Below are 20,156 nucleotides of genomic sequence, written 5' to 3'. Positions count from 1 at the left end.
GATAGATAGATAGATAGATAAACCGATCGATTATAGATACATAAACAAGCCAAAACATATCAGATATACTGACAGAAATATAAACATGCTTATATAAAGACAGAACGATAAATAGATAGAAAGAAAGAAAGAAAGAAAGAAAGAAAGAAAGAAAGAAAGAAAGAAAGAAAGAAAGAAAGAAAGAAAAAGAATGGATAGACAGAGATAATTGATCAATCATTTATTATATATGTAAAATATTGCAGCACTGAGTGAAGTTGCTGAACATTTTGCAGGTTGTCCAATCGGTTGTGCCGGTACACCCATCGATTGTAATCCCCCATTTATAACCCTTATCTGGGAACATTTGCGCAGAGTTGGATTGCCGTGTAATATACCTGCCAGATCGATATTATATTGCTAATCGTTCATATTCCGACAGGGATATATAATGATAGGATCCTAGGAGCTGTGAACTGTGCATCATTCAATTTTCTTTATCCAATCAGCTACTGGGGAATAATTACAACAAAGACACCCCCCCCCCCCCCAACCCTACTGGGGAGAACAGGGGGCAGGAAGATGGAAATTGTAAATGTACCATGCTGGGTTTCCAGTGGCTGCCTATATATTATATATATCTATTTATCTATATATATATATGTGTGTATATATATATACTCTGAATATGTTTTTTAGATAGATAGATAGATAGATAGATAGATAGATAGATAGATAGATAGATAGATAGATAGATGATAGATAGATAGATAGATAGATAGATAGATAGATAGATAGATAGATAGATAGATAGATACCAGTGATTGGGTCGCTGTGTTTAGCGATACCACGTAGCACCATAGCTGAGCCTACAATACAGCAGGCCGTGTCGGCCCCGTCCGGTAGACTGCTATTGGTACACGGACTGTATTATACGATGCAGCAAACACAACACATCGCTCAGGGATTTAAACACATGAATGATAAAGAGCTGCCAGCTCCCCATTATATTCTACAACATTATCTTCATACAGGCTGGATAATGGATTCCCATGTATGATGGAGTGGCACCAATAATGAAGTGATCCAATAAAGCTGATCCCCATAGCCCAGCATAGAAGAAGCAGATCGGAGCGATCCCAGTGTGATCGGCCTGCATTGTCCTAGGCTCTTCATACGCTTTGATGCTATGCATTGCCCTGCGCTGGCCAGCCTGACCGACGCCAGGAATAGTGACGTCACAGGCCAAATAAACAGCCAGGAAATGAAGCATTACAGGAGGACTGCAGGGCTGATCCAGGGCACAATGTAGAGCACCACAAGTCCCAGCATGACCTGTCACAAATATTTGCATCAATCATTGAAAGTTCTGCCCAGTGAATGTATTCTCCTGACCAATTAAGGACACTCAGATCATGCATTGTCCTCCTGACAGATCAGTGATCGGCAGATACCATCAGGTGTGTTGTGGTGGCGATGATCTGCAGATCAGTGACCATATATCGTAGCTGTCCTGTGTCAGGGTGCTGTATGTATTTGTGACAGTACTAATTGACCTGAGTCAGATGAGCTTTGTGACTCACTAATGCTCTTGTAGCTCAGATCCCTTTAAAATCCCAAAGAGTTTGCAGCCTGTCAGTCTTCAGTGTGCCTTCAGGCCATCTCTCTGATTGTTTACCTAAGGATTCCTGATAACGATAGACCAACGGCTCCTTATACAATTATGATACAAAAATATATACAATTTTGACACAATGAATTGCATTATTAATCTTACTGATAAAATACATTCTCTGATCCTAGGATGCTCTTCAATTACAGAGTATCTGCTGATCTGCCTAGAAAAGAGCCAGGAAAAGAATGGCGATGACTACAATGTAGGAGCACAAAATGTCTTTCTTATGGAGTGAATGCATGGGCTGGTTAGAGGTTATCCCCCGAGGGACTATGCCGAATGCTGGTCAGTAAAGTGGATTTAATATACATGAGTAAATAATCAAGAGATCATGATGAATAGGAAGGGCGACAGAGATGAGCCTGTGACAGCAGTCTAGATCTCAGATAAGACAGGAGCAGACACTGCACTGCAATGTACTTGTGTGGGGAGATCCATTGATCTGATGGGCACAGTGACCACTGAACCTGCCATAGCAGCTCCTAATTGACAGCATAGTGACCACTAATCCACTTCAGCAGCTCACAATTGACAGCACAGTGACCACTAATTCACCCCAGCAGCTCCCAATGGACAGCAAAGTGACCACTGATCCGTCCCTGCAGCTCCCAATTAACAGCACAGTGACTAACGAACCCACCGCCAGCAGATCATAATTTACAGCAATGTGACTGCTTAACCCACCCTCAGCAGTTCCCAAGTGAAAGCACAGTGACCTCTAAACCACCCCAACAGGTTCCAATTAATAGCACAGTGCCCACTGAACACACCCTAGCAGCTCCAAATGGACAGCATAGTGACCACTGAATCCACCCAAGCAGATTCCAAGTGACAGAACTGTAACCATTGAACCCACCTCCAGCAGATCCCAACCTACAGAACAGTCACCAGTGAACCCACCCTCAGCAGATCCAAACTGCCAGCATAGTCACCATTGAACCCACCTCCAGCAGATCCCAACTGCCAGCACAGTCACCATTGAACCCACATCCAGCAGATCCAAACTGCCAGCATAGTCACCATTGAACCCACCTCCAGCAGATCCCAACTGCCAGCGCAGTCACCATTGAACCCACATCCAGCAGATCCAAACTGTCAGCATAGTCACCATTGAACCCACCTCCAACAGATCCCAACTGCCAGCACAGTAACCATTGAACCCACCCCCAGCAGATCCCAATTGACAAAACAGTCACCATTGAACCCACCAGCAGATCCCAACTGCCAGCACAGTTACCACTGAACCCACCCAGAGCAGATCCCAACTGACAGCACAGTGACCATTGAACCCACCCCTAACAGATCCCATCTGACAGTACAGTCACCACTGAACCTACCCCCAGCAGATGCCAATTCACAGAACAGTCACCATTGAACCCACCCCAAGCAGATTCCAACTGACAGCACAGTCACCATTGAACCCACCCCCAGCAGATTCCAACTGACAACACAATGACCATTGAACCCACCCCCAGCAGATCCCAGCTGACAGCGCAGTCACCATTGAACTCACCCCCATCAGCTCCCTAATTGACAGCTGATTACTAATAGCTCTCTTTGTTTGCCCAATTAACTGAAACAATAGTGGAGATAAAAGGCGTCTAATTTGGTTTGCAATGAAGGGACCAGCCACTGAGATCCCAACTGATTGTGTTCTTTTTCAAGCTGAGACCTCCAGGAAATAAAAAAAATTGCAGTAAGCGCCTACAAAGGCCTTTGGGGCAACATGGCAGGAGGACAGAGACATGGGCGAAGCAGAGCTGGAGGGGTTATGTCCTACAGATCGTTCAGATATACCACCCAAGGAGCCAGGTCTGCCTCCAGCTTTGAATACTTTACTCACATGTCGCCTTCAATCAAAGGGACACAGTCCAAGTCTCATTCCAGAGCTCAGGTACAGATCTGACAATGGGAATATGGGACTGGCAGAGGATGGGGTGACCTCTGCTAGGGAAAGGTCACCCAGGGCTGCTGGCCAGTAGCTACTTGTGTTGTGCAGAGGATTAACAAAAGAGGTTTACAGTTAATGCAGTACGGAATATATATATATATATATATATATATATATATATATATATATATATATTATGATGATGATGACTTTTAAAAAAAATTATATTAGATTATATTATACAAAGAGAGATGCTTGGAAGTTGATAATCTTATTGCAATGGGGTTGATTGAACTGTACACTTTGCAAGGGAAGTTGCACTTGGCAAGGGAATTTTCCCCTGAGTTCAGTGAATGTAGTGAGGCTCTGGTGACTTCTAAGCTGTCTTTCTATTTCCTTGCATGTAATTAGGTGTGACTTATAAAGTGAAATCTCACCATGCTCACTAAGAACTTTGCTAAGGAATTTGCACTTTGTAAAGATACATTTCTGAATGTGGTGAATATTCACTTTATTAAGACCACCCAATCATGTTCAAGACAAAAATAAAAAAACACATAGTTGGATGATGGAAGTAAGAACAGTTTCCTCATATTTACTATGCTATGGCAAAATTCCCTTACAAAGTGAACAGCCTATTTGCCTTTAGTAAATCAACTGCAGTATATTTTGCACCTATCCACATTCATTTTCGAACCTATTTGAACAGTAAATCTCTGTTGATTTATTTCAGCTGCATATGATCAGATAGGTGTCGTGAATACTGACACCATTTATTGTGTCAACTTTCTGAACTCCTTTAGTAAATCAGCCCAGGAAGCAGCTGAGATTACTACCTGGGAAGAATAATGAAGGCGTCTGTGATGATGATAGCCCTTCATCAATCAAAGGGGGGCATTGATGAAGCCCACACAGTTATCTTGCTGTAGGCAGGAAATGAAAATGACATCACAGTTACGTCATGTATTCTTAAGGACCGATAACCCGATAGTCGCTGATAGCTCCCAAGCCCTTTAATATGGGAATAATGAAGAGCAGTAGTTGGATTCTATATATCAGGGGTCAGCAACGTCCAGGAAATGGGTAGAAAATGTTAATGGAAACAATGGAGAACCCCCCCCCCAAATCTGGAGAGGACTGTTTGACTTCCATTCTCTTTTGAAGTGGGTGAAGTGAGGCCACACCTGGTCCGAATTTCTGTGTGTCCTCTGCTTGGGGGCTGGAGAAGAAGCCTCTTCAATAGAGATCGTGCCTGGATTAGGTTACATTAGGTTGGGGTTTGATTGAACAGGGTCCTATGGTAGTACAGGTAAAGCTGTCTAAACAGCCCAAGGCTGAATCTCCCAGGGTTACACAGAGGACACGGCCCAGGGCACAGCTCACAATACTTTCCTATGTAAAACAACTTCTGTTCAGCCTACATGGGAGAAGAGAGGAGGACTGGGGATGGGATGGGGCTGGCTGGCCAGAGTGGGGAAAATGCTGATCTGATTCCAGGGCTTCTGCATAGTCAGCTTCCCTTCAGTACTGCATGCCCAACCTTGAATATCTCACTTTACACAAGGAACCACTGGGGCTGGAGTACTGCAAAAGTAGGCAGATGAGCAGGGCAGCCAATCAGATTGCAGCTTTCATTCTCTACACCTCCATCTCATCACATACCTTACAATCGGATTGTACAATCTGCTTTAGGAAAGTTATGTAGTGCAAGTGTCTGTCTAACTGGATACAAAGGGATTAGATCGATTAAGCAGATCCCCATATTGCAAAGCTTTGGGAAAATCAACTGGGCACACACTATACAATGTGATTGTACAATATTATTTTAGATCTATGCAATGTAAAAACCCATGGGACTGGATCGCATTCCATTGGATTGTAAAAGGTTGTCCTCATATATCGTCGTTTTGGCAAATTTAAATGGGTTTGTGCTGTAATTGTATAATCAGATTGTAGTATGTATGGCCACACTAAAATTGATTGTACATAGACTATATAGTGAGAGTGTAATGTGTATGGTGATCCTTAGGGAACGAAACAAAGCAGCTGAGTGGAACACTCAGCTCCACTCTTATTTCATCCAGCTTTAATAATTCAGGACAATTAGGTATCCTAAATACCCAATTTGAGGTGTAAATAGTCAAACTGTACCAGCACTAATAATAATAATAATAACAACAACCAAACTGTACCAGCACTAATAATAATAATAACAACAACAACAACCAAACTGTACCAGCACTAATAATAATAATAATATTAATAACCAAATTGTACCAGCATTATTAATAGTAATAATAACAACCAAACTGTACCAGCACTAATAATAATAATAACAACAACAACCAAACTGTACCAGCACTAATAATAATATTAATAATAATAATACCCAAATTGTACCAGTATTATTATTAATAATAATAATAATAACAACAACCAAAGTGTACCAGCATTATTAATAATAATAATAACAACCAAACTGTACTAGCACTAATAATAATAATATTAATAACCAAATTGTACCAGCATTATTAATAATAATAATAACAACAACCAAACTGTACCAGCACTAATAATAATAATAACAACCACAACAACAATTCTTATAATAACAATACTGATACTACTACTAGTACTACTACTACTAATAAAAATAATTATTATTTTGTTGTTATTATTATTACAACAGCAACATTAATAACATCATCATCAATAATATAAGGCCCACTATTATTACATAGGACTAATAGAAGTAGTAATAATAATAACAACAATAACAAGACAAGGACTGCTATTAATCTATAGAACTAGTGGTAATAATAGAAGCCCCGATCTAGCAGGCTCCTGCTGGCTCCTCCAGCTCAGTTAGCTGGTTATTTATGGGAGGAATGGAAAATGGATTACAGGTATTTTGTCTGCCTCTAGCTCAGACTAGATGTGTTTTAGTTAAATGTCTCCAGAGGCCATTGAGAACAGTTCAACTGACACATTTCTCCTCTTGAGTGTAAACATTTAACATCCAAGTCCTTAACTATCACATGGCTGTATCTAGAGCCGGACAGACGGAGTGCAGCCCCGCACTACTACAGGTGACAGCAGCCAGCATGGGGCTCATCACTCTCCCTGCCGGCTCACTGGCGGCACCATCAGAGCCCCGACCCTGAGCACGATGTCCTCTGCTAGGACTGGGATTGGCACACACCATGCCCCCAACCAATGCTGCCACACAGCTATGTGCTGATCATGGATGGAAATATACAATGACAGATGACGTACAGGACAATGATAATGTCTGTCTACTGTCCCCATAAAGCAGAGCTCCGATTGATTGTAAACCATCAATATGATTACATTTGTCCGTAGTAATGTTTTAGTGTATCTAACCTTTAAATCCAGCAATAGACAGACACATAGATAGATAGATAGATAGATAGATAGATAGATAGATAGATAGATAGATAGATAGATAGATAGATAGGTAGGTAGGTAGGTAGGTAGGTAGGTAGGTAGATAGATAGATAGATAGATAGATAGATAGATAGATAGATAGATAGATGGATAGACAGACAATAGAAAGACACATAGATAGATCTGTGTGTGTGTCAGGGGCGTACTGACAACTTATGGGGCCCCCGGGCAATAGGAGATCATGGGGCCCCTGTGTCCTTGCCCAAACTCAAAAAAGCCTATGAAAAAGGTACCAGGGGCATCTCATGGGGCCCCCTACTGACCCCGGGCCCTCAGGGCAGTGCCCGAGTTTCCAAATGGTCAGTCCGCCCCTGGTGTGTGTATGTTTTGTGTATATATATATATATATATATATATATATATATGGAAAAAGAGAGATACACACACATATTACGGTATAAATGTAATTTTGTGTATGATATGTGAGTGTGTATCTAGATATAGGTATATAAACAGATATAGATATACACCCACATACACATATTATTATTATTATTATTATCATCATTATTTTTATGAATGTATATGTTTATTTAATAGGGATATGCAAATATAATTGATGTGTTTATGCGCATGTAATATTTATAGATATATATATATACACACACACATAATGTTTTAGAAACAATCATGAATGGATAGAGAGAGACAGTAGATAGATAAAATAATACCCAGGAATAATTAATACAGATTTCAGATACAGGATTAATAAATGCAGAATAAACTATTAGAATACAGGGAGCCCAGTCTAGCTCCGGCCATATATTGGTGTTTACATGAAGAAGAACAGTGACAGCAAAACACACAGCAATCCCTATGCAATGTGCACTCTGTATAATGTGTAAAATCATAGCAGAAAATAATATAATATCTGTCTGGCTAGTCAAGTCATTATTAGAATGTATGGATGGCACTGGATGCCTTTGGATGCATGTGGCACTAATGTCATTCGATACAGGGGTGATCATAAAGATATGTATTGAGGTCGCTGGAATTCCTCTAGTGACTAATCTATACGAATAGCCTTTGGCAGAAAAGGCGTATGGACCTCATCGCAGCGGTTCTCATAATGAGCAGCACGATCATTCTTAGAATCTTAGATCAGGGCTCGCTGATGTGTTTGCAGATTAAAAACCAGAAAGATAAAATACTCTTTTTTCAGCAAAAGAACTCAGCACGGAAGGGGCTTTATTACTGTAGAGATGTGGTTCACACTACAGATTTCTGATCGCGATATGTCCCAGCAGACGGTGGAAAATAATTACAACCCCAGCAAATAACATCAAAGACCAACATCTGCTGGGGTTTCTATGTACTCTCTGTACACCACCGTCGTAAGATATGACATCAACGGGAAATATATGATTTCTACAGAAATATGATCAGAGATAGATAGTTAGAGTCACCGGCGAGCCTGTCAAGTTAATGACAGTGGACAAACTAGTGACATTTAATTTGCTCTCATTGATAATAATAGTATTATACTATAAGCTGACCTGTTATATATCATAAACGTTCTTGGTATAATACCTATGTCTGTCCAGATCATTTTTTTTACTCTTTCTGTTAATTAATATTTGATTTTTTCTTAATTCATATTTGCATTTTTCTTCTCCTTTCTTTTCTTCTTCTCCTTTCTTCTTCTTCTCCATTATTCTTTTTCTGTTTCTTCCTCTTCTTTTTCTCCTTTTTCTTCTCCATTCTTCTTCTCCTCCATTCTTCTTCTTTTTCTTCTTCTACTTCTTCTTCTTCTTATTATTATTATCATCATTACTATTATTACACATACTGCTACAACTACTACTATTATTATTATTATTACTACTACTACTATTGCTATTATTTTTGTTGTTTTTATTTCTGGTTTTGTATCTCTTTTTATTTGTACATTGTATAGAAAGCAATGTACATAAGTGTAAACATGAACCCCTGTGAAAACCATTGTGAAGGCACTATTACATGACTGTATACTACATTTGTATGTACAGTCTAACATACTGGCAGACATTTTTATGAGGATATTGAACAGCAGTCATACACAGCATGGCCTATATCTCTGGCTGATCCTAGAAGGACTGCTCTCTTCCCTACACCTGGGTTGCTTAGGTCCCAGTCCATCTGACAAAGCTGGTATGGACTGAGTAAAGCAGAAACATTTTCCACTTAACCCATATCCAGGAGTGTAAATTGAAGCCAGCCCCCCAGCACAGGCTAATCTCTACCTTTTCATTTGGCTCCCATACAGGACAAGCAGTGCCCCCAGCCTGGCCCACACAGGAGCCATACCTTGTACGTCTGATGGAAGGAAATATTACAGTTGTTGTAATCCAAAGGCTGATGAGTGTGCCTTTAGGAGAATGGAGAGGAGAGAAGGTGAGCTCCACTACAGAGCAATGGGAGCCTGTCCCTAGAGCTGAGGAAATCAGAGCTCAGCGCAAAGCCATTGCCAGGTCATTTGCAAAGGGGGAAAAAAATCCTTAAAATGACTAAACTGACTGGAGAACAATAACAGAGGAGGGTTAGGTTACAGCAGACACATGCTATCCCTTTAAGGCAAAGATCCCATTCTAATTCTCTCCACGTGGAAGGAAAGGCAGCAAAAAATGTAAAAGGAAAGAGGAAAAAAATGCTATATTCACTGACCTGCACAGCTCGGCCTTGGCAGCTGCTTCGTATTTTTTTCCTCTTCCTTCTCTGATCTCTGGAAGATCTGAGGCACAAATGACAGACAGATTGCACTGGTTATGGCATTTAAGCTGAAGTGAGAAATACAAAGCTGGGGGATCTACCTCCTCCTACCCACCCAGAGATGTGACCTTCTCACTGGAGGAGACCAGCTCTACTCTTCCCCCTTGGAGAAAGGGCAAAGCCACAAATATAATGGCCATATAAACGGGGCAAATTACACCAAAATCGCCTCCTATAAACAGATTGATGCTGCTCTGTTAAACCATTAGAATGCCATTTGACCGACTTAACAAGAGCTGTCAGTGAGGCAGCGGGAGAAGCATCCATGCTGGCACATATCCCATTCTATCCAATGACAAAGGATAAGGGGGGGGGGCACATAAATATGACATCCTCTATTACTTCAGATGACCACAAGCAACAAAAAATGGGTAAACATACAATGCGATCTGTGGATGGAAGAGTGTTCCTAGAGATCGGATAATGTCGGGACAATAATAATTAATTATAATGTAATGTAAAAGGCTGATGCGAAATATTCAATTTGAAAGGTTAAACAGACATCTGATAGATATGTGATAGATAGATAGATAGATAGATAGATAGATAGATAGATAGATAGATAGATAGATCGATCAAAAGGTAGATAGAAAATAACAAATGTCAGCACCAATTCCATGAAGCAAGCTTTTAGACCCCAGATTAATAAATGAAGATAGATAGATAGATATATAGATAGATAGATAAATAGATAGATAGATAGATAGATAGATAGATAGATAGATAGATAGATAGATAGATAGATAGATTTTAACAACAGGTGACAGACAGATATTATTATTAGTATTTTTTGTTTATTTTTTTTACTATTATTATTATTACATTTAATGACAGGTGTCACAATTCTGTCAGCTGTTAGTAAGGTGCAACATTTAAATATAAGCGTGAATACCGATTACACACCTGTTTATGGAGAGGAGTAATTATTTTAGAATGACTGACAAGCAGCTACACAACTAGACAGATCATCAGATATTTAGATAGAGATAGATAGATAGATAGATAGATAGATAGATAGATAGATAGATAGATAGATAGAAAGATAGATGATAGATAGATAGATAGATAGATAGATAGATAGATAGATTAGATAGATTCGATGGAATGGTAGATAGATAGATAGATAGATAGATAGATAGATAGATAGATAGATTAGATAGATTCGATAGAATGGTAGATAGATAGATAGATAGATAGATAGATAGATAGATAGATAATGTTACATTTTAATTACGATTGATTGATGTGGTTTATTAAATAAAATCATGATCTGGTCTGTAAAATAAAATCATGACCTGGTCTGTACAATAAAATCATGATCTGGTCTGTACAATAAAATCATGATCTGGTCTGTACAATAAAATCATGACCTGGTCTGTACAATAAAATCATGATCTGGTCTGTACAATAAAATCATGATCTGGTCTGTAAAATAAAATCATGACCTGGTCTGTACAATAAAATCATGATCTAGTCTGTACAATAAATTCATGATCTGGTCTGTACAATAAAATCATGATCTGGTCTGTACAATAAAATCATGATCTGGTCTGTACAATAAAATCATGATCTGGTCTGCACAATAAAATCATGATCTGGTCTGTACAATAAAATCATGATCTGGTCTGTCATATAAAATCATGATTTGGTTTGTAAAATAAAATAAAACAAAACAATAAAGGTTTAGCGTTAGAATTGTGGTGACGTTATTGAATACAGTCCAATAGTCGAGGTATGTGACCAGTTTAGTACCACTATAGCTTATGATGGATATAGGCTCCCAATTCCGGTCTGAATGGGGTAAATGCCATCAGCTATAGGTGAGATGGAGCTGGAATGGTATGAAATCTACAATGTAAAGAAGAGATGACAGGGGTACCTTCAGCTCCTGTTTGTCCTCGGTTCTGTCTATATCCTAGAGACTTCACATAGAGTAACATTGAGTTCTGCCCAGCAGGAGAGGTGATTTATTGCTCCGAAGCAAAGGTACAGCAGATCAAGCCCAGAGGACAGTGGAGGTTATGAGCTAGTTAGTGCTTTCCCATTTAGCTTGCTGAATTACAACACATATAACAACATCCCCACCTTCAGGAGATAGCGACAATTTTCTCAAATCTCTAGAAAATGGCTAAGTACGCCTGACAGGCTCAGGATCACCGTACAAATATGCATGGATTCATCCAGAGGTCTGGCCAAGCCTCACGTGGGATCCTCAGCACTTATTATTGAGTTTTGGGGTCTATTTGTTATTGGTCCAGCCCACAGCAATGACAATTCACCAAACACATGTATGATCAGCTCGATAGCTAGAGAAATAAAAGTGGGATGGGGAGATTCGAGGACTTGGCGAGGACTGATGGACTCCTGAGAAGCTCACAACAACCTTTTCATGGAAGGAGGCTCAAAATTAGGACACATCAGGAAGCCAAAATATTCCCCACAATTCAGATCCTACTGGAGCCTCCTTCACATCACCTGCCCAGCATCAAGCAGGACTACACTGTCACTGTTCATATGGCTGAAACATATAACACAACACAGTCAGTCACTATTCATGGCTCGCATAAAAAATAAATAGTATAAAATCAATCAGGTTTATTGTGTGTATGTCTTATATGTACAGAGAGAGAGAGAGAGAGAGAGAGAGAGAGAGAGAGAGAGACAGGCAGACATATAGGGAGAGAGACAGAGATGGGTAGAGATATATTCATTTAAAAAAATATGTATATATATATTACATACATTAACAGTATATATATATATATATATATATATATATATATATATATATAAACTGTTAATGTATGTAATATATATATATATATATGGAGTTTGCCATCACGCAAGAGCATTGGGTGTTGAAAACTAGTGTAGGACATTGCAGAAGTTGCTTTTGCATTTTAAATTCTTGCTAACATTGCCCAGTAATCAGACCAGCAATCTGTGGTTTTGGCACCTTTTATTTATCCTTCTATTATAGGGAAGAACATGTCCACCGCCTAGAGGGTGCATGAAGCTGGACCTTCGCACGGCCGCACACATAGCAATAGTATTATTACTGTTGATATTACCAATATTGCTACTAATACTACTACTACACAGTAAAATGCATGTAGAAAATGATAATACCAAGACCGCCAATGTCTAGATAGGTAACTGCTTTCTATTCAACCGCTGTCCTTTAAGTGGCAGATTCTCTGTAATCATTGTACTTCTGTGTTTGCCTGTAGATAATAAGAGGTAGAAATAAAACCAGAAAGTTAGAAAAATTACGTATTCATAGAGAAAATACAACTAAATAGATAGATAGATAGATAGATAGATAGATAGATAGATAGATAGATAGATAGATAACAGATTTTTAGAGTGAAGAGGGATACATAGATCAATCCATTACAATACAGATAGGTAGATCGAAAGATAGATGGATAGATAGATAGATAGATAGATAGATAGATAGATAGATAGATAGATAGATAGATAGATTCATAGCTATAGAGATCCAAGATAAAGATAATTAGACCGTTATATAATGATTAATAAATAGCTATAGAAAAATCCATCGATGGATAGGTAACATATATTAATGGAGATAGATAGATAGATAGATAGATAGATAGATAGATAGATAGATAGATAGAGAGATAGAGAGATAGATAGAATGATAATGGACTGACATATAGAATAGAAAAATGTAAACATATATAGATAACAGAAAAGAAAAAATAGCTATGAGAGCTAAAATTAGGATAAATAGACAGTCAGATAATGGACTGACATACAGAATAGAGATAGTAAAATCTATAGATAGATAACAGATAATGGATAACGATAAATAGATGCCTGACTTATAGAAAATGTAAAGATATATAGATAACAGAAATTAAAACAAAATAGCTATAGAGATCGAAGATAAAGATAAATAGACAGATATATAATGGTATAATGGACTGGTATATATAGAATAGGTATATAAAAATGTATTGATAGATACATAACAGAGATAGATGGATGGATAGATAGTTAGATAGATAATGGACTGATAAATAAAAAAAATGTAAAGATAACATAAACAGAGATAACATAGACAATATAGATAACAGAAAAAATATCTATAGAGATCTAAGATGAAGATAAATAGACAGATATATAATTGGACTGATATAGATGTAGAAAAATCTGTAGCTATATAGATAGTAGATATAGATTATTAAAGATAGATAGATAGTGGACTGACATATAGAAAAAAATAAATAAATAAATTAAAAAAAAAAAAATATATATATATATATATATATACACACACGCAACAGAAATAGAGATAGATAGATGATAGATAGATAGATGATAGATAGATAGATAGATAGATAGATAGATAGATAGAAAGAAAGAAAGAAAGAAAGAAAGAAAGAAAGAAAGATGTGATAAGATAAGATAGAGAAGAGATTCCATGAGGTCAGGTACAGGTTCTAAGATAGATATCAGGGCCATGGGTAGTGTTGATTGCCATGAAATTGGTCAGTGACAGTAGTCGGTGTCCATTATCTGTCTAGTGTGGTCAGTGTAGAGGAGACTGGCACTACAGGCAGGCTTCCATTGGTGACGATGTTTAATAAATCAGTGTAATGGATCAGGATGGAGCTGGGTGAGCGGTTGCCTTGTGCTGACGTTGGGGGCACATCTCTCACTTTCTAATGTGACTCTTGAGTGTAACGAAACGTAATGCGATCCCAGCACTTCTATCTTTAGAGAACAAACTCACTTAAGGTAATAAATTAAAGATAATTAGCCTGTAAACGAGTCTATATAGTAAAAACGTAGCCCAGACACAGAGACTCTTCCCTGATGCCATGATAGGAATGGCATGGTGATTGAACCCCTGTCTATAATGCAGGCTGGGGTAGGTGAGCAGAGTACAATGTACTGCCTTGTCTGTGCCTGGAGAGCTCAGATCTGTTCTTCTGAATAAGTGACCGGTAATATATGACAATAAGCGGCCGCCTATGGTGCCGGTCACACAGCAATGTTCATAGGAATACACGTCCATGTGCATTAAATTGTGCAGAACGCCTTCAAGCAGCATTGAGAAAGAAGCAGAGCACTAGGTTATCCAATAAGAAATGTCAGCCATGATTAAAGCCAAATAAAACTGTTGTTGCCATTGGACTATAAGCCAATTTTCACTTGTATTATTTTACTTCTTCAGCGCCTTATCTATACGGAGCTCCTAAATCCCATTCATTCCCATGCTCCGAACACGCTCATTTCTATATACAAAAAGCATTTTATCACCAAACAATTTCCCACCATAGTAATATCTGCATAGGGCGGAGCCTGGGACTAATACACAGAGAAAGGTATTAGGCAGAAGAAAGGAAACGCTTATTGCAGTAACTGCACCTTATCAGTCACAGCTTTGTGTCAGACACACAGAAATATTTAGCTCCAGTCGTCATGGAATTTCCTTCTATGTACAGAGAGAGTCGCTTTCACTGAACCAAATGGAGAGATGCTTAAATCCCATTTCTTCTCAATGTAGGATTGGGCTGAATTATTTCAAAACACTGAATGTGTGTGTGTGTGTGTGTGTGTGTGTGTGTGTGTGTGTGGGAGAGAGAGAGAGGGGGGGGGGGGGAAAGAAGGGTATAAAAGAAAAGGTAAAGAGAAAGAAGAGAGGGAGACAGAGAATGGGGGGGGGGAGAGTGGGAGAGAAGGAGAAGAAGACAGGGAATGAGGGAGAGAGAAAAGAGGGAGGGAGAGAGAAGGAAGAAGAAGACAAAGAGTTAGGGAGAGGGAGATAGAGGGACGGGACAGGGAGAGAGAAAAAGGAGAGGTGGGGGGGGGGGTCAATTGAGGAAACATTGAATGGGGGAGAGGGAGAATGGGAGGAAGAGAGCAGAAGGAGACAGGGAATGAGGGCGAAGAGAGAAAAGGGAGGGAGAGAAAAGGAAGAAGAAGACAAAGAGTTAGGGAGAGGGAGATAGAGGGACAGGGAGAGAGAAAAGGGAGGGGGGGGGCATTGAGGAGACATTGAATAGGGGAGAGGAAGAGTGGGAGTAAGAGAGTAAGAGAGAAGAAGGAGACAAGGAATGAGGGAGAAGAGAGAAAAGGGAGGGAGAGAGAAGGGAGGAGAAGAAGACAAAGAGTTAGGGAGAGGGAGATAGAGGGACAATGAGAGAGAAAAGGGAGGGGGGGCATTGAGGAGACAGAGAATGGGGGAGAGGGAGAGTGGGAGGGAGAGAGAAGGGGAATGAGAGAGAAGAGAGAAAAGGGAGAGAGAGAAAAGGAAGAAGGAGACAATGAGTTAGGGAGAGGGAGATAGAGGGGCAGGGAGAGATAGAAAAGGAAAAAATGGAGAGTGTTGGGGGGAGGGTTGAGGAGACAGAGAATGGGGGAGAGGGATAGTGAGAGGGAGAGAGAAGAAGGAGACGGCATGAAGGAGAGAGAAAAGGAGGGAGGAAGAGAGAGTAAAGGTTATATTGTAAAGCTCTGAGGGCTGTAAGGCGCTATATAAATACTGTATAATAATAAAGGGAGAAGGATTCAATGAGTTCGGGAGAGGGAGATAGAGGGGCAGAGAGGGAGAAAAGGGAGGGGGGCATTTAGGAGACAGAGAATGGACGAGAGGGAGAGATAAGAAGGAGACAGGAGAGAGGGGGGAGAGAGAAGAGAAACTGAATGAGGGAGAGGGAGATAGATGGAAAGACAGAAGGAGGGAGAGTGGGAAGAAGAGAGATAATGGGGAAGAGGGAGAGAAAAAAGAAAGTGTAGGTGTGTGTGTGTGTGTGGGGGGGGGGGGGGGGGATTTTAGGAGAAAGAGAATGAGGGAGAGGGGGGGAACAATAAGAAAGAGAGATAGAGGAGGGACATAGACAAGAGAAAATAGATGGGAGGAGAGTGAGACAGAGAGGGAAAGAGGATGAGAGAAGATGGAGGAGAGAAAGAGGAGGGAAAGAAAGAATTGGAAAAGAAATATAAAAAAATTAGATGGAGACAAAGAATGAGAATGAGGGAGATAGGGAGAAAGAGAAGGGGAGAGAGAAAATGATGGAGGGAGAGAGAGAAGAGGGAGAAGGAGACAGAGGGGTACGGAGAGAGAGAAAGAGAAGGGAGAGGGAGAGAGAGAATGATGGAGAGAGAGAGAGAGAGAGAGAGAGAGAGAGAGAGAGGAGAAGGAGACAGATAGGGAGGAAAAGAGAGAAGAGGGAGAGTGGGATAGAGATGGAGGGAGATTGAGAGGAGAGAAAGAGAAGAGGAAGCTAGGGAGGGAGGGAAAATTGGAAGAGGGAGACATAAAGAGTGATGGATAGGGAGACATGGAGACAGAGGGGAAGAAGAGGAATTGTAACAGAGAAAAGGAAAGAAGTGGAGAGGGAGAGAAAGAGAGAGAGAGAGAGGAAGGGGCAGAGAAAAAAAGAGAAGGGGAAGAAATGGAGAGAGAAGAAAGTGCCCCATGTGAGACAGGGAGGAGGGAGAAACAGAGAGAAAGAGAAGGAGTAAGCTGTGGAGAGGGATAAGGAGGATAGAAAGAAGATGGGGGGGGGAGAGAGATCAACAATCCTAGGTACCAGTGAATCTCCTCCAATGTAGGAGAAGCTGGTATTTGTAGTCCCATTACATGTATTGTGCCTCCTGGGTTCATGCAGCTGACAGACACAGTGGCGTACCATTATGGATACAGGTATTGGAGATGTGGGTCTGATTACATAGATCATTCCTTGGGACACTTGAGGCTGCCGTGTTGCATCATTGACAAAATCCAGTGGCAGCCCTCCTGGTGTCATTGGAGAGACTCGGAATGATACAAGCCTCAGTACAAAGCTCTAAATAACATGTCTGATCCTGCTCCCAGTTTGCACATTTATATCAATTATGCATAATGCAAAGTATATGAAAAATAATAAAACACGTGCAGCTGATTTTTTAATTAAATCTTCCAGCGAATATAATAACATGGAAGTGATTTTTCACTCGCAGCCTCCCTGCTCGATGGTGTTTTATAGCATTTCTTTGCCTCTGACTTTATTTTAAAATATTAGGCGAGGTGGAGAATTATAAATGAGTGTGTCCTTATCTGCGCTGCTCACATAACCAGGATCAGAGAAGCTGATTAAGGAAGAAGTCACAGGCAACGTCGGATTCATAATGATTTGGAATAATGAATTCTTATCTGTGCTTTCCAGATTATCAGCCTTTCAGCTCCCAATGTTTTGTTACATGGGATAATTTATTGCATCTAATACATCACAATGAATCTGATGGTAGGAAAGTGATGGCCAGCCTTGTAAAAAAAAAAGTATAGGAGGGGGTTATTTTTTTTTTTTTTCATCCGGGGGGCACTGAAATTGCCTTTAGAGTTTTAATTGGGAAAATAACAGGCAGATCTGATAAGGGTCTGGCTATAATCTCGCTTTCTTGCAGGTTTACCATAGCGCTGTGTAATTAGTGTGTCAATTTCAAGCTGAAATTAACAAGATCGACCCCAAACCGCTTCTACTCCCTGCAAAGCCTCCATGTCCCCCCATTTCTATCGGGGACACCCCACCATTATTCTTCATGCGGGTATGGAGCCAGCTCTTCGCATTAATACCAGCCATTCACCTCGCCGCCTGCCAAATCGATTAAACACTCCCTATTAATCTCTCCTCAAATGCCCCTAATTATAAAGATAATAAATAGCGTGTCATTCTGTCATTCTGGCCTTCTAAATATACTGCCAGATCAGCAACGTTATGTATAGATGTCCAGAATAACCAGATATATAGATCTATACACTCTGTTCTTCTGCATGTATACTAATAGAATAGGGGACCACATCCTAGATGGATGTGTGTGTGTGTGTGTGTGTATATATATATATATATATATATATATATATATATATATATATAATGGTACCATATATATATATATATGTGTGTGTGTATATATATATTATAGCCATCGGGAGTATATTATACCCTATTACAATAGCTATATAGGTAGATATAGATATATACATCTATACATACACACACACACACACACACATATATATATAAATATATATATTTATACCAGGGGTCTACATCTTGGGTGTGATTATATTATATATATATGATTTTTATTATATTATATATATATATATATATATATATATATATATATATATATATATATATATTAGTTCATTGTTTTTTATTAAATTATTTTTTTCCCAAGACTCCACAATCAGCTGAAGGGCAATAAAAATGGGCAGCAGAAAACCCCTTTAGTAAATAACGCCTAATACATAGAAGCACTAGATGCAGGTAAATAATTATGATAATTATGGACATTAATTTATTAATTGTGGATAGCTTTAGCGTGTTGATGTCATTTGTGATGGAGTGGACGTGGGTTTTTTTTTCTTTTTTTTTCATTCATTTGAAGGAAATAATGACTTTATCTAATGAGTCATAGGCTGCTAAGTGGTGCCTATGGGTATCTCACCATCTAAATATACTTCAGGGGATAAAGTGTCTTTTTTTTTATTTGTCGAACAGAGATTAGTATTTTTGTCCAGTCGGTAATTGTATCTCTTGATGGTTTTAAGGGAATAGTTCTGCAGACAGGATCGAGTCAAATCCTTCCTCCTGGTGCCTGAATACTGTATCATGATGTGAAATGCACTTTTCTTTCCTTTCAATAAACTTCAGATTCATCACTTTTTAGCCCTTGCCAGATAATCTTGATCTAGTTCCATTTACATTCAGTGTTGTCTTTCTAGTGGCTAGCAGGGACATGTGAATGTAGATGGAATATTCCCTCTTATCTAACAAAGGCTTGTGTATTCCAAAGAGTGACTGACATCATTAGCTGGGCTGCCTGCCTCTCCTCTATATTGCTCACTACCCTGCTCTGACCTTACACAGCACCGTTTTAAAACCTACTGGACAGCTATTCCAATGAATGTGGAAGAGATTAGAGTTAGGGGATAGGAATTACAAATTGTTTTATGTAGGGGTGTTCAATAAAAATAATTGCAAATTATACCAACATATAATACACCTAAGCATAAAGGGGTTTATGTACTAAAACTGAAGAGTGCAAAATCTGGTGCAGCTTAGCATGGAAACCAATCAGCTTTCAGGTTTTATTGTCAAAGCTTAATTGAACAAGCTGAAGGTAGAAGCTGATTGGCTGCCATGCACAGCTGCGCCAGATTCTGAGTGCACCAGTTTAGCAAATCTACCCCAAAGTGTATGTAAACTCTAACATTAATCTTTTAAATAAACAATTGAAAGCATTTTGTTATATCTGTTTGACAAAAGAAAAAATAGCTGTTCATCCAGGCAGAAATCTTGTGAGCTGATAACTTCCTCTGTAGACACCTGTCACTTAGCATTGTTCTCAGCTATCTCCATTGACTACAAA

General features: G+C 39.4%; 1 protein-coding gene across 2 annotated transcripts in view; it reads right to left on the bottom strand.

Moving 5' to 3' along the window:
- Positions 1-11,949, bottom strand: part of GATA3 (GATA binding protein 3) — a 50,809-nt gene extending 38,860 nt beyond the window's left edge. Inside the window, exons 1-2 of one of the 2 annotated variants that reach the window (XM_089653434.1) lie at positions 11,641-11,949; positions 9,657-9,723 (exon numbers count right to left, since the gene is read on the bottom strand). The gene's annotated coding sequence lies outside the window, so the exon portion shown is untranslated. The remainder of the gene's footprint in view (positions 1-9,656; positions 9,724-11,640) is intronic. The other variant, XM_089653435.1, reaches the window with a different exon arrangement.
- Between the last annotated feature and the right edge of the window lie 8,207 nt (positions 11,950-20,156).

The sequence above is a fragment of the Staurois parvus genome, unplaced genomic scaffold (genome assembly GCF_062004578.1).
Source record: "Staurois parvus isolate SC_StPar_1 unplaced genomic scaffold, SC_StPar_1.0 ptg000712l, whole genome shotgun sequence".
In the NCBI taxonomy this organism is placed as follows: domain Eukaryota; kingdom Metazoa; phylum Chordata; class Amphibia; order Anura; family Ranidae; genus Staurois; species Staurois parvus.
Note: the sequence above shows the minus strand (reverse complement) of the source record. Positions and strands in the feature narration are given on the sequence as shown.